Below are 12,438 nucleotides of genomic sequence, written 5' to 3' on the forward strand. Positions count from 1 at the left end.
TCACATTCTTATCAGTTCTCATAATTATTACACAAAAAATATCCAGTTTAGAGAATACGTTACTTGAAGGCCATCTCTAAATGTCTGTAATGTAACAATACATTTAAAAGCAATTAGCTTTTCTGGATCAATTTTGGATCACTACCATCACTTGTCTATTTTAACAATACATTAAGTACCAATTTGATTTTATGGATGACTTTTTCCATTCAAATGACCTATACTGTGATGAATAAAAATTATACACTAAAGGAAAAACCACCAGACATATCTTTTTGTTTTGTTACGGAGGATGTAGGTTTGTTTGCTTGACAACTACCTAATTCAAGGTTCAGTATAAGCAGATGATCTATTTGTAATATAAACCACCAGTAAAATCTACTGAATAGGATTTAACAAGAGACTTTGTGGCGCAATGTTAGCGCGTTTGACTAAAGATCAGAAGGTTGCGTGTTCAAATCACGTTGCGGTCAGTAGTCATTTTGAAGATAAAATGCTCTATTCTGCCAAAAATATACTATACAAGAAACTAAATTCCAAGATTGTTGTCTTCTTTCAATAATGTGATTATTACTCAAACTGATACCTGTATCACTAGCACATAGTTATTAAATATCTCACCTTCTTATCAGTTCTCATAATTATAATACTAAAAATATCCAGTTTAGATTAAACTTTACTTGAAGGCCAACTCTAAATGTCTGTAATGTAACAATACATTTAAAAGCCATTAGCTTTTCTGGATCAATTTTGCATCACTACCGTCACTTGTCTTTTTTAAAAATACATTTAGTACCAATTTGATTTTAAAGATGAGTTTTTCCATTCACATGACCTATACTATGAGGCATAAAAACTCTACACTGAAAAAAAAACCAGAATACATATCTTTCTGTTTTGTTACCAAGGATGTAGGCTTGTTTGCTTGACAACTACCTAATTCAAAGTTTAGTATAAGCAGATGAACTATTTGTAATATAAACTACCAGAGAATCTACCGAATCAGTTTTAATAAGAGGCAATGGTAGTGCATCTGACTCAAGATTAGAAGGTTGCGTGTCCAAATCACGTCGGGGTCAGTTATCATTTTGAAGATAAAATGCTCTATTCTGCCCAAAAATACTATACTTGAAACTAATTACCAAGATTGTTATCTACTTTCAATAATGTGATTATACCTCCAACTGATACCTATATCACTAGCAGATAGTCATTAAATAACTCACATTCTTATCAGTTCTCAGAATTATTATACAAAAAATATCCAGTTTAGAGAATACGTTACTTGAAGGCCAACTCTAAATGTCTGTAATGTAACAATACATTTAAAAGCAATTAGCTTTTCTGGATCAATTTTGGATCACTACCATCACTTGTCTATTTTAACAATACATTTAGTACCAATTTGATTTTATGGATGACTTTTTCCATTCAAATGACCTATACTGTGATGAATAAAAATTATACACTAAAGGAAAAACCACCAGACATATCTTTTTGTTTTGTTACGGAGGATGTAGGTTTGTTTGCTTGACAACTACCTAATTCAAGGTTCAGTATAAGCAGATGATCTATTTGTAATATAAACCACCAGAAAAATCTACTGAATATGATTTGACAAAAGACCTTGTGGCGCAATATTAGCGCGTTTGACTAAAGATCAGAAGGTTGCGTGTTCAAATCACGTTGCGGTCAGTAGTCATTTTGAAGATAAAATGCTCTATTCTGCCAAAAAAATACTATACTAGAATCTAAATACTAAGATTGTTATCTACTTTCAATAATGGGATTATAGCTCAAACTGATACCTATATCACTAGCATATAGTCATTAAATATCAAACCTTCTTATCAGTTCTCATAATTATAATACTAAAAATATCCAGTTTGATTAAACTTTACATGAAGGCCAACTCTAAATGTCTGTAATGTAACAATACATTTAAAAGCAATTAGCATTTCTGGATCAATTTTGGATCACTACCATCACTTGTCTTTTTTAAAAATACATTTAGTACCAATTTGATTTTAATAATGACTTTTTCCTTTCACATGACCTATAGTATGATGCATAAAAATTCTACACTGAAGGAAAAACCAGAAGACATATCTTTTTGTTTTGCTACCAAGGATGTAGGCTTGTTTGCTTGACAACTCCCTAATTCAAGGTTTAGTATAACCAGATGAAGTATTTGTAATGTAAACCTCCTGAAAATCTACTAAATCAGTTTTAATAAGAGGCAACGGTAGCGCGTCTGACTCAATATTAGAAGGTTGAGTGTTCAAATCACGCCGGGGTGAGTTATCATTTTGAAGATAAAATGTTCTATTCTGCCCAAAAATACCATACAAGAAACTAATTACCAAGATTGTTATCTACTTTCAATAATGTGATTATACTTCAAACTGATACCTATATCACTAGCACATAGTCATTAAATAACTCACATTCTTATCAGTTCTCATAATTATTATATAAAAAATATCCAGTTTAGAGATTACGTTACTTGAAGGCCAACTCTAAATGTCTTTAATGTAACAATACATTTAAAAGCAATTAGCTTTTCTGGATCAATTTTGCATCACTACCATCACTTGTCTTTTTTAAAAATACATTTAGTACCAATTTGATTTTAAAGATGACTTTTTCCATTCACATGACCTATACTATGATGCATAAAAACTCTACACTGAAGGAAAAACCAGAATACATATCTTTCAGTTTTGTTTCCAAGGATGTAGGCTTGTTTGCTTGACAACTACTTAATTCAAGGTTTAGTATAAGCAGATGAACTATTTGTAATATAAACCACCAGAAAATCTACCGAATCAGTTTTAATAAGAGGCATCGGTAGCGCATCTGACTCAAGATTAGAAAGTTGCGTGTTCAAATCACGTCAGGGTCGGTTATCATTTTGAAGATAAAATGCTCTATTCTGCCCAAAAATACTATACAAGAAACTAATTACCAAGATTGTTATCTACTTTCAATAATGTGATTATACCTCAAACTGTTACCTATATCACTAGCACATAGTCATTAAATACCTCACATTCTTATCAGTTCTCATAATTATTATACAAAAAATATCCAGTTTAGAGAATACGTTACTTGAAGGCCAACTCTAAATGTCAGTAATGTAACAATACATTTAAAAGCAATTAGCTTTTCTGGATCAATTTTGGATCACTACCATCACTTGTCTATTTTAACAATACATTTAGTACCAATTTGATTTTATGGATGACTTTTTCCATTCAAATGACCTATACTGTGATGAAAAAAATTATACACTAAAGGAAAAACCACCAGACATATATTTTTGTTTTGTTACCGAGGATGTAGGTTTGTTTGCTTGACAACTACCTAATTCAAGGTTTAGTATAAGCAGATGATCTATTTGCAATATAAACAACCAGAAAAATCTATTGAATCAGTTTTAACAAGAGACCTCGTGGCGCAACGGTAGCGCGTCTGACTCCAGATCAGAATGTTGCGTGTTCAAATCACGTCGGGGTCAGTCGTCATTTTGAAGATAAAATGCTGTATTCTGCCAAAAAAATACTATACAAGAAACTAAATTCCAAGATTGTTGTCTACTTTCAATAATGTGATTATAACTCAAACTGATACCTATATCACTAGCACATAGTTATTAAATATCTCACCTTCTTATCAGTTCTCATAATTATAATACTAAAAATATCCAGTTTAGATTAAACTTTACTTGAAGGCCAACTCTAAATGTCTGTAATGTAACAATACATTTAAAAGCAATTAGCTTTTCTGGATCAATTTTATATCACTGCAGTCACTTGTCTTTTTTAGAAATACACTTAGTACCAATTTGATTTTAAAGATGACTTTTTCCATTCACATGACCTATACTATGAGGCATAAAAACTCTACACTGAAGGAAAAACCAGAATACATATCTTTTTGTTTTGTTACCAAGGATGTAGGCTTGGTTGCTTGACAACTACCTGATTCAAAGTTTAGTATAAGCAGATGAACTATTTGTAATATAAACTACCAGAGAATCTACCGAATCAGTTTTAATAAGAGGCAACGGTAGCGCATCTGACTCAAGATTAGAAGGTTGCGTGTCCAAATCACGTCGGGGTCAGTTATCATTTTGAAGATAAAATGGTCTATTCTGCCCAAAAATACTATACTAGAAACTCATTACCAAGATTGTTATCTACTTTCAATAATGTGATTATACCTCAAACTGATACCTATATCACTAGCACATAGTCATTAAATAACTCACATTCTTATCAGTTCTCATAATTATTATACAAAAATATCCAGTTTAGAGAATACGTTACTTGAAGGCCAACTCTAAATGTCTGTAATGTAACAATACATTTAAAAGCAATTAGCTTTTCTGGATCAATTTTGGATCACTACCATCACTTGTCTATTTTAACAATACATTTAGTACCAATTTGATTTTATGGATAACTTTTTCCATTCAAATGACCTATACTGTGATGAATAAAAATTATACACTAAAGGAAAAACCACCAGACATATCTTTTTGTTTTGTTACCGAGGATGTAGGTTTGTTTGCTTGACAACTACCTAATTCAAGGTTCAGTATAAGCAGATGATCTATTTGTAATATAAACCACCTGAAAAATCTACTGAATCGGATTTAACAAGAGACCTCGTGGCACAACGGTAGAGCGTCTGATTCCATATCAGAAGTTTACGTGTTCAAATCACGTCAGGGTCAGTTGTCATTTTGAAGATAAAATGCTCTATTCTGCCAAAAAAATACTATATAAGAAACTAAATACTAAGATTGTTGTCTACTTTCAATAATGTGATTATAGCTCAAACTGATACCTATATCACTATCACATAGTCATTAAATATCTCACCTTCTTATCAGTTCTCATAATTATAATACTAAAAATATCCAGTTTATATTAAACTTTATTTGAAGGCCAACTCTAAATGTCTGTAATGTAAAAGTACATTTAAAAGCAATTAGCTTTTCTGGATCAATTTTGGATCACTGCAGTCACTTGTCTTTTTTAGAAATACATTTAGTACCAATTTGATTTTAAAGATGACTTTTTCCATTCACATGACCTATACTATGATGCATAAAAACTCTACACTGAAGGAAAAACCAGAATACATATCTTTCAGTTTTGTTTCCAAGGATGTAGGCTTGTTTGCTTGACAACTACTTAATTCAAGGTTTAGTATAAGCAGATGAACTATTTGTAATATAAACCACCAGAAAATCTACCGAATCAGTTTTAATAAGAGGCATCGGTAGCGCATCTGACTCAAGATTAGAAAGTTGCGTGTTCAAATCACGTCAGGGTCGGTTATCATTTTGAAGATAAAATGCTCTATTCTGCCCAAAAATACTATACAAGAAACTAATTACCAAGATTGTTATCTACTTTCAATAATGTGATTATACCTCAAACTGTTACCTATATCACTAGCACATAGTCATTAAATACCTCACATTCTTATCAGTTCTCATAATTATTATACAAAAAATATCCAGTTTAGAGAATACGTTACTTGAAGGCCAACTCTAAATGTCAGTAATGTAACAATACATTTAAAAGCAATTAGCTTTTCTGGATCAATTTTGGATCACTACCATCACTTGTCTATTTTAACAATACATTTAGTACCAATTTGATTTTATGGATGACTTTTTCCATTCAAATGACCTATACTGTGATGAAAAAAATTATACACTAAAGGAAAAACCACCAGACATATATTTTTGTTTTGTTACCGAGGATGTAGGTTTGTTTGCTTGACAACTACCTAATTCAAGGTTTAGTATAAGCAGATGATCTATTTGCAATATAAACAACCAGAAAAATCTATTGAATCAGTTTTAACAAGAGACCTCGTGGCGCAACGGTAGCGCGTCTGACTCCAGATCAGAATGTTGCGTGTTCAAATCACGTCGGGGTCAGTCGTCATTTTGAAGATAAAATGCTGTATTCTGCCAAAAAAATACTATACAAGAAACTAAATTCCAAGATTGTTGTCTACTTTCAATAATGTGATTATAACTCAAACTGATACCTATATCACTAGCACATAGTTATTAAATATCTCACCTTCTTATCAGTTCTCATAATTATAATACTAAAAATATCCAGTTTAGATTAAACTTTACTTGAAGGCCAACTCTAAATGTCTGTAATGTAACAATACATTTAAAAGCAATTAGCTTTTCTGGATCAATTTTATATCACTGCAGTCACTTGTCTTTTTTAGAAATACACTTAGTACCAATTTGATTTTAAAGATGACTTTTTCCATTCACATGACCTATACTATGAGGCATAAAAACTCTACACTGAAGGAAAAACCAGAATACATATCTTTTTGTTTTGTTACCAAGGATGTAGGCTTGGTTGCTTGACAACTACCTGATTCAAAGTTTAGTATAAGCAGATGAACTATTTGTAATATAAACTACCAGAGAATCTACCGAATCAGTTTTAATAAGAGGCAACGGTAGCGCATCTGACTCAAGATTAGAAGGTTGCGTGTCCAAATCACGTCGGGGTCAGTTATCATTTTGAAGATAAAATGGTCTATTCTGCCCAAAAATACTATACTAGAAACTCATTACCAAGATTGTTATCTACTTTCAATAATGTGATTATACCTCAAACTGATACCTATATCACTAGCACATAGTCATTAAATAACTCACATTCTTATCAGTTCTCATAATTATTATACAAAAAATATCCAGTTTAGAGAATACGTTACTTGAAGGCCAACTCTAAATGTCTGTAATGTAACAATACATTTAAAAGCAATTAGCTTTTCTGGATCAATTTTGGATCACTACCATCACTTGTCTATTTTAACAATACATTTAGTACCAATTTGATTTTATGGATAACTTTTTCCATTCAAATGACCTATACTGTGATGAATAAAAATTATACACTAAAGGAAAAACCACCAGACATATCTTTTTGTTTTGTTACCGAGGATGTAGGTTTGTTTGCTTGACAACTACCTAATTCAAGGTTCAGTATAAGCAGATGATCTATTTGTAATATAAACCACCTGAAAAATCTACTGAATCGGATTTAACAAGAGACCTCGTGGCACAACGGTAGAGCGTCTGATTCCATATCAGAAGTTTACGTGTTCAAATCACGTCAGGGTCAGTTGTCATTTTGAAGATAAAATGCTCTATTCTGCCAAAAAAATACTATATAAGAAACTAAATACTAAGATTGTTGTCTACTTTCAATAATGTGATTATAGCTCAAACTGATACCTATATCACTATCACATAGTCATTAAATATCTCACCTTCTTATCAGTTCTCATAATTATAATACTAAAAATATCCAGTTTATATTAAACTTTATTTGAAGGCCAACTCTAAATGTCTGTAATGTAAAAGTACATTTAAAAGCAATTAGCTTTTCTGGATCAATTTTGGATCACTGCAGTCACTTGTCTTTTTTAGAAATACATTTAGTACCAATTTGATTTTAAAGATGACTTTTTCCATTCACATGACCTATACTATGATGCATAAAAACTCTACACTGAAGGAAAAACCAGAATACATATCTTTCAGTTTTGTTTCCAAGGATGTAGGCTTGTTTGCTTGACAACTACTTAATTCAAGGTTTAGTATAAGCAGATGAACTATTTGTAATATAAACCACCAGAAAATCTACCGAATCAGTTTTAATAAGAGGCATCGGTAGCGCATCTGACTCAAGATTAGAAAGTTGCGTGTTCAAATCACGTCAGGGTCGGTTATCATTTTGAAGATAAAATGCTCTATTCTGCCCAAAAATACTATACAAGAAACTAATTACCAAGATTGTTATCTACTTTCAATAATGTGATTATACCTCAAACTGTTACCTATATCACTAGCACATAGTCATTAAATACCTCACATTCTTATCAGTTCTCATAATTATTATACAAAAAATATCCAGTTTAGAGAATACGTTACTTGAAGGCCAACTCTAAATGTCAGTAATGTAACAATACATTTAAAAGCAATTAGCTTTTCTGGATCAATTTTGGATCACTACCATCACTTGTCTATTTTAACAATACATTTAGTACCAATTTGATTTTATGGATGACTTTTTCCATTCAAATGACCTATACTGTGATGAAAAAAATTATACACTAAAGGAAAAACCACCAGACATATATTTTTGTTTTGTTACCGAGGATGTAGGTTTGTTTGCTTGACAACTACCTAATTCAAGGTTTAGTATAAGCAGATGATCTATTTGCAATATAAACAACCAGAAAAATCTATTGAATCAGTTTTAACAAGAGACCTCGTGGCGCAACGGTAGCGCGTCTGACTCCAGATCAGAATGTTGCGTGTTCAAATCACGTCGGGGTCAGTCGTCATTTTGAAGATAAAATGCTGTATTCTGCCAAAAAAATACTATACAAGAAACTAAATTCCAAGATTGTTGTCTACTTTCAATAATGTGATTATAACTCAAACTGATACCTATATCACTAGCACATAGTTATTAAATATCTCACCTTCTTATCAGTTCTCATAATTATAATACTAAAAATATCCAGTTTAGATTAAACTTTACTTGAAGGCCAACTCTAAATGTCTGTAATGTAACAATACATTTAAAAGCAATTAGCTTTTCTGGATCAATTTTATATCACTGCAGTCACTTGTCTTTTTTAGAAATATACTTAGTACCAATTTGATTTTAAAGATGACTTTTTCCATTCACATGACCTATACTATGATGTATAAAAACTCTACACTGAAGGAAAAACCAGAATACATATCTTTTTGTTTTGTTACCAAGGATGTAGGCTTGTTTGCTTGACAACTACCTAATTCAAGGTTTAGTATAAGCAGATGAACTATTTGTAATATAAACCACCAGAAAATCTACTGAATCAGTTTTAATAAGAGGCAATGGTAGCGCATCTGACTCAAGATTAGAAGGTTGCGTGTTCAAATCACGTCAGGGTCGGTTATCATTTTGAAGATAAAATGCTCTATTCTGCCCAAAAATACTATACAAGAAACTATTTACCAAGATTGTTATCTACTATCAATAATGTGATTATACCTCAAACTGATACCTATATCACTAGCACATAGTCATTAAATAACTCACATTCTTATCAGTTCTCATAATTATTATACAAAAAATATCCAGTTTAGAGAATACGTTACTTGAAGGCCAACTCTAAATGTCTGTAATGTAACAATACATTTAAAAGCAATTAGCTTTTCTGGATCAATTTTGGATCACTACCATCACTTGTCTATTTTAACAATACATTTAGTACCAATTTGATTTTATGGATAACTTTTTCCATTCAAATGACCTATACTGTGATGAATAAAAATTATACACTAAAGGAAAAACCACCAGACATATCTTTTTGTTTTGTTACCGAGGATGTAGGTTTGTTTGCTTGACAACTACCTAATTCAAGGTTCAGTATAAGCAGATGATCTATTTGTAATATAAACCACCTGAAAAATCTACTGAATCGGATTTAACAAGAGACCTCGTGGCACAACGGTAGAGCGTCTGATTCCATATCAGAAGTTTACGTGTTCAAATCACGTCAGGGTCAGTTGTCATTTTGAAGATAAAATGCTCTATTCTGCCAAAAAAATACTATATAAGAAACTAAATACTAAGATTGTTGTCTACTTTCAATAATGTGATTATAGCTCAAACTGATACCTATATCACTATCACATAGTCATTAAATATCTCACCTTCTTATCAGTTCTCATAATTATAATACTAAAAATATCCAGTTTATATTAAACTTTATTTGAAGGCCAACTCTAAATGTCTGTAATGTAAAAGTACATTTAAAAGCAATTAGCTTTTCTGGATCAATTTTGGATCACTGCAGTCACTTGTCTTTTTTAGAAATACATTTAGTACCAATTTGATTTTAAAGATGACTTTTTCCATTCACATGACCTATACTATGATGCATAAAAACTCTACACTGAAGGAAAAACCAGAATACATATCTTTCAGTTTTGTTTCCAAGGATGTAGGCTTGTTTGCTTGACAACTACTTAATTCAAGGTTTAGTATAAGCAGATGAACTATTTGTAATATAAACCACCAGAAAATCTACCGAATCAGTTTTAATAAGAGGCATCGGTAGCGCATCTGACTCAAGATTAGAAAGTTGCGTGTTCAAATCACGTCAGGGTCGGTTATCATTTTGAAGATAAAATGCTCTATTCTGCCCAAAAATACTATACAAGAAACTAATTACCAAGATTGTTATCTACTTTCAATAATGTGATTATACCTCAAACTGTTACCTATATCACTAGCACATAGTCATTAAATACCTCACATTCTTATCAGTTCTCATAATTATTATACAAAAAATATCCAGTTTAGAGAATACGTTACTTGAAGGCCAACTCTAAATGTCAGTAATGTAACAATACATTTAAAAGCAATTAGCTTCTCTGGATCAATTTTGGATCACTACCATCACTTGTCTATTTTAACAATACATTTAGTACCAATTTGATTTTATGGATGACTTTTTCCATTCAAATGACCTATACTGTGATGAAAAAAATTATACACTAAAGGAAAAACCACCAGACATATATTTTTGTTTTGTTACCGAGGATGTAGGTTTGTTTGCTTGACAACTACCTAATTCAAGGTTTAGTATAAGCAGATGATCTATTTGCAATATAAACAACCAGAAAAATCTATTGAATCAGTTTTAACAAGAGACCTCGTGGCGCAACGGTAGCGCGTCTGACTCCAGATCAGAATGTTGCGTGTTCAAATCACGTCAGGGTCAGTCGTCATTTTGAAGATAAAATGCTGTATTCTGCCAAAAAAATACTATACAAGAAACTAAATTCCAAGATTATTGTCTACTTTCAATAATGTGATTATAACTCAAACTGATACCTATATCACTAGCACATAGTTATTAAATATCTCACCTTCTTATCAGTTCTCATAATTATAATACTAAAAATATCCAGTTTAGATTAAACTTTACTTGAAGGCCAACTCTAAATGTCTGTAATGTAACAATACATTTAAAAGCAATTAGCTTTTCTGGATCAATTTTATATCACTGCAGTCACTTGTCTTTTTTAGAAATACACTTAGTACCAATTTGATTTTAAAAATGACTTTTTCCATTCACATGACCTATACTATGATGTATAAAAACTCTACACTGAAGGAAAAACCAGAATACATATCTTTTTGTTTTGTTACCAAGGATGTAGGCTTGTTTGCTTGACAACTACCTAATTCAAGGTTTAGTATAAGCAGATGAACTATTTGTAATATAAACCACCAGAAAATCTACTGAATCAGTTTTAATAAGAGGCAATGGTAGCGCATCTGACTCAAGATTAGAAGGTTGCGTGTTCAAATCACGTCAGGGTCGGTTATCATTTTGAAGATAAAATGCTCTATTCTGCCCAAAAATACTATACAAGAAACTATTTACCAAGATTGTTATCTACTATCAATAATGTGATTATAGCTCAAACTGATACCTATATCACTATCACATAGAAATTAAATACCTCACATTCTTATCAGTTCTCATAATTATTATACAAAAAATATCCTGTTTAGAGAATACGTTACTTGAAGGCCATCTCTAAATGTCTGTAATGTAACAATACATTTAAAAGCAATTAGCTTTTCTGGATCAATTTTGGATCACTACCATCACTTGTCTATTTTAACAATACATTTAGTACCAATTTGATTTTATGGATGACTTTTTCCATTCAAATGACCTATACTGTGATGAATAAAAATTATACACTAAAGGAAAAACCACCAGACATATCTTTTTGTTTTGTTACGGAGGATGTAGGTTTGTTTGCTTGACAACTACCTAATTCAAGGTTCAGTATAAGCAGATGATCTATTTGTAATATAAACCACCAGTAAAATCTACTGAATAGGATTTAACAAGAGACTTTGTGGCGCAATGTTAGCGCGTTTGACTAAAGATCAGAAGGTTGCGTGTTCAAATCACGTTGCGGTCAGTTGTCATTTTGAAGATAAAATGCTCTATTCTGCCAAAAAAATACTATACAAGAAACTAAATTCCAAGATTGTTGTCTACTTTCAATAATGTGATTATAACTCAAACTGATACCTGTATCACTAGCAAATAGTTATTAAATATCTCACCTTCTTATCAGTACTCATAATTATAATACTAAAAATATCCAGTTTAGATTAAACTTTACTTGAAGGCCAACTCTAAATGTCTGTAATGTAACAATACATTTAAAAGCCATTAGCTTTTCTGGATCAATTTTGCATCACTACCGTCACTTGTCTTTTTTAAAAATACATTTAGTACCAATTTGATTTTAAAGATGAGTTTTTCCATTCACATGACCTATAC

The 12,438-nt window shown here is 31.3% G+C and overlaps 4 non-coding genes across 4 annotated transcripts; all 4 read left to right on the plus strand.

Moving 5' to 3' along the window:
* The first annotated feature begins 3,448 nt into the window (after nt 1-3,448).
* Nucleotides 3,449-3,520, plus strand: TRNAW-CCA (transfer RNA tryptophan (anticodon CCA)). Its single transcript has one exon. It is a non-coding gene; the product is annotated as a tRNA-Trp (tRNA).
* Nucleotides 3,521-5,890: 2,370 nt separating this feature from the next.
* On the plus strand, nt 5,891-5,962 carry TRNAW-CCA (transfer RNA tryptophan (anticodon CCA)). The gene has a single exon. It is a non-coding gene; the product is annotated as a tRNA-Trp (tRNA).
* Nucleotides 5,963-8,333: 2,371 nt separating this feature from the next.
* TRNAW-CCA (transfer RNA tryptophan (anticodon CCA)) lies at nt 8,334-8,405 on the plus strand. The gene has a single exon. It is a non-coding gene; the product is annotated as a tRNA-Trp (tRNA).
* Nucleotides 8,406-10,776: 2,371 nt separating this feature from the next.
* On the plus strand, nt 10,777-10,848 carry TRNAW-CCA (transfer RNA tryptophan (anticodon CCA)). Its single transcript has one exon. It is a non-coding gene; the product is annotated as a tRNA-Trp (tRNA).
* Nucleotides 10,849-12,438: the final 1,590 nt, after the last annotated feature.

Source organism: Taudactylus pleione, unplaced genomic scaffold (genome assembly GCF_031769625.1).
Source record: "Taudactylus pleione unplaced genomic scaffold, aTauple2 ptg000393l, whole genome shotgun sequence".
In the NCBI taxonomy this organism is placed as follows: Eukaryota; Metazoa; Chordata; class Amphibia; order Anura; family Myobatrachidae; genus Taudactylus; species Taudactylus pleione.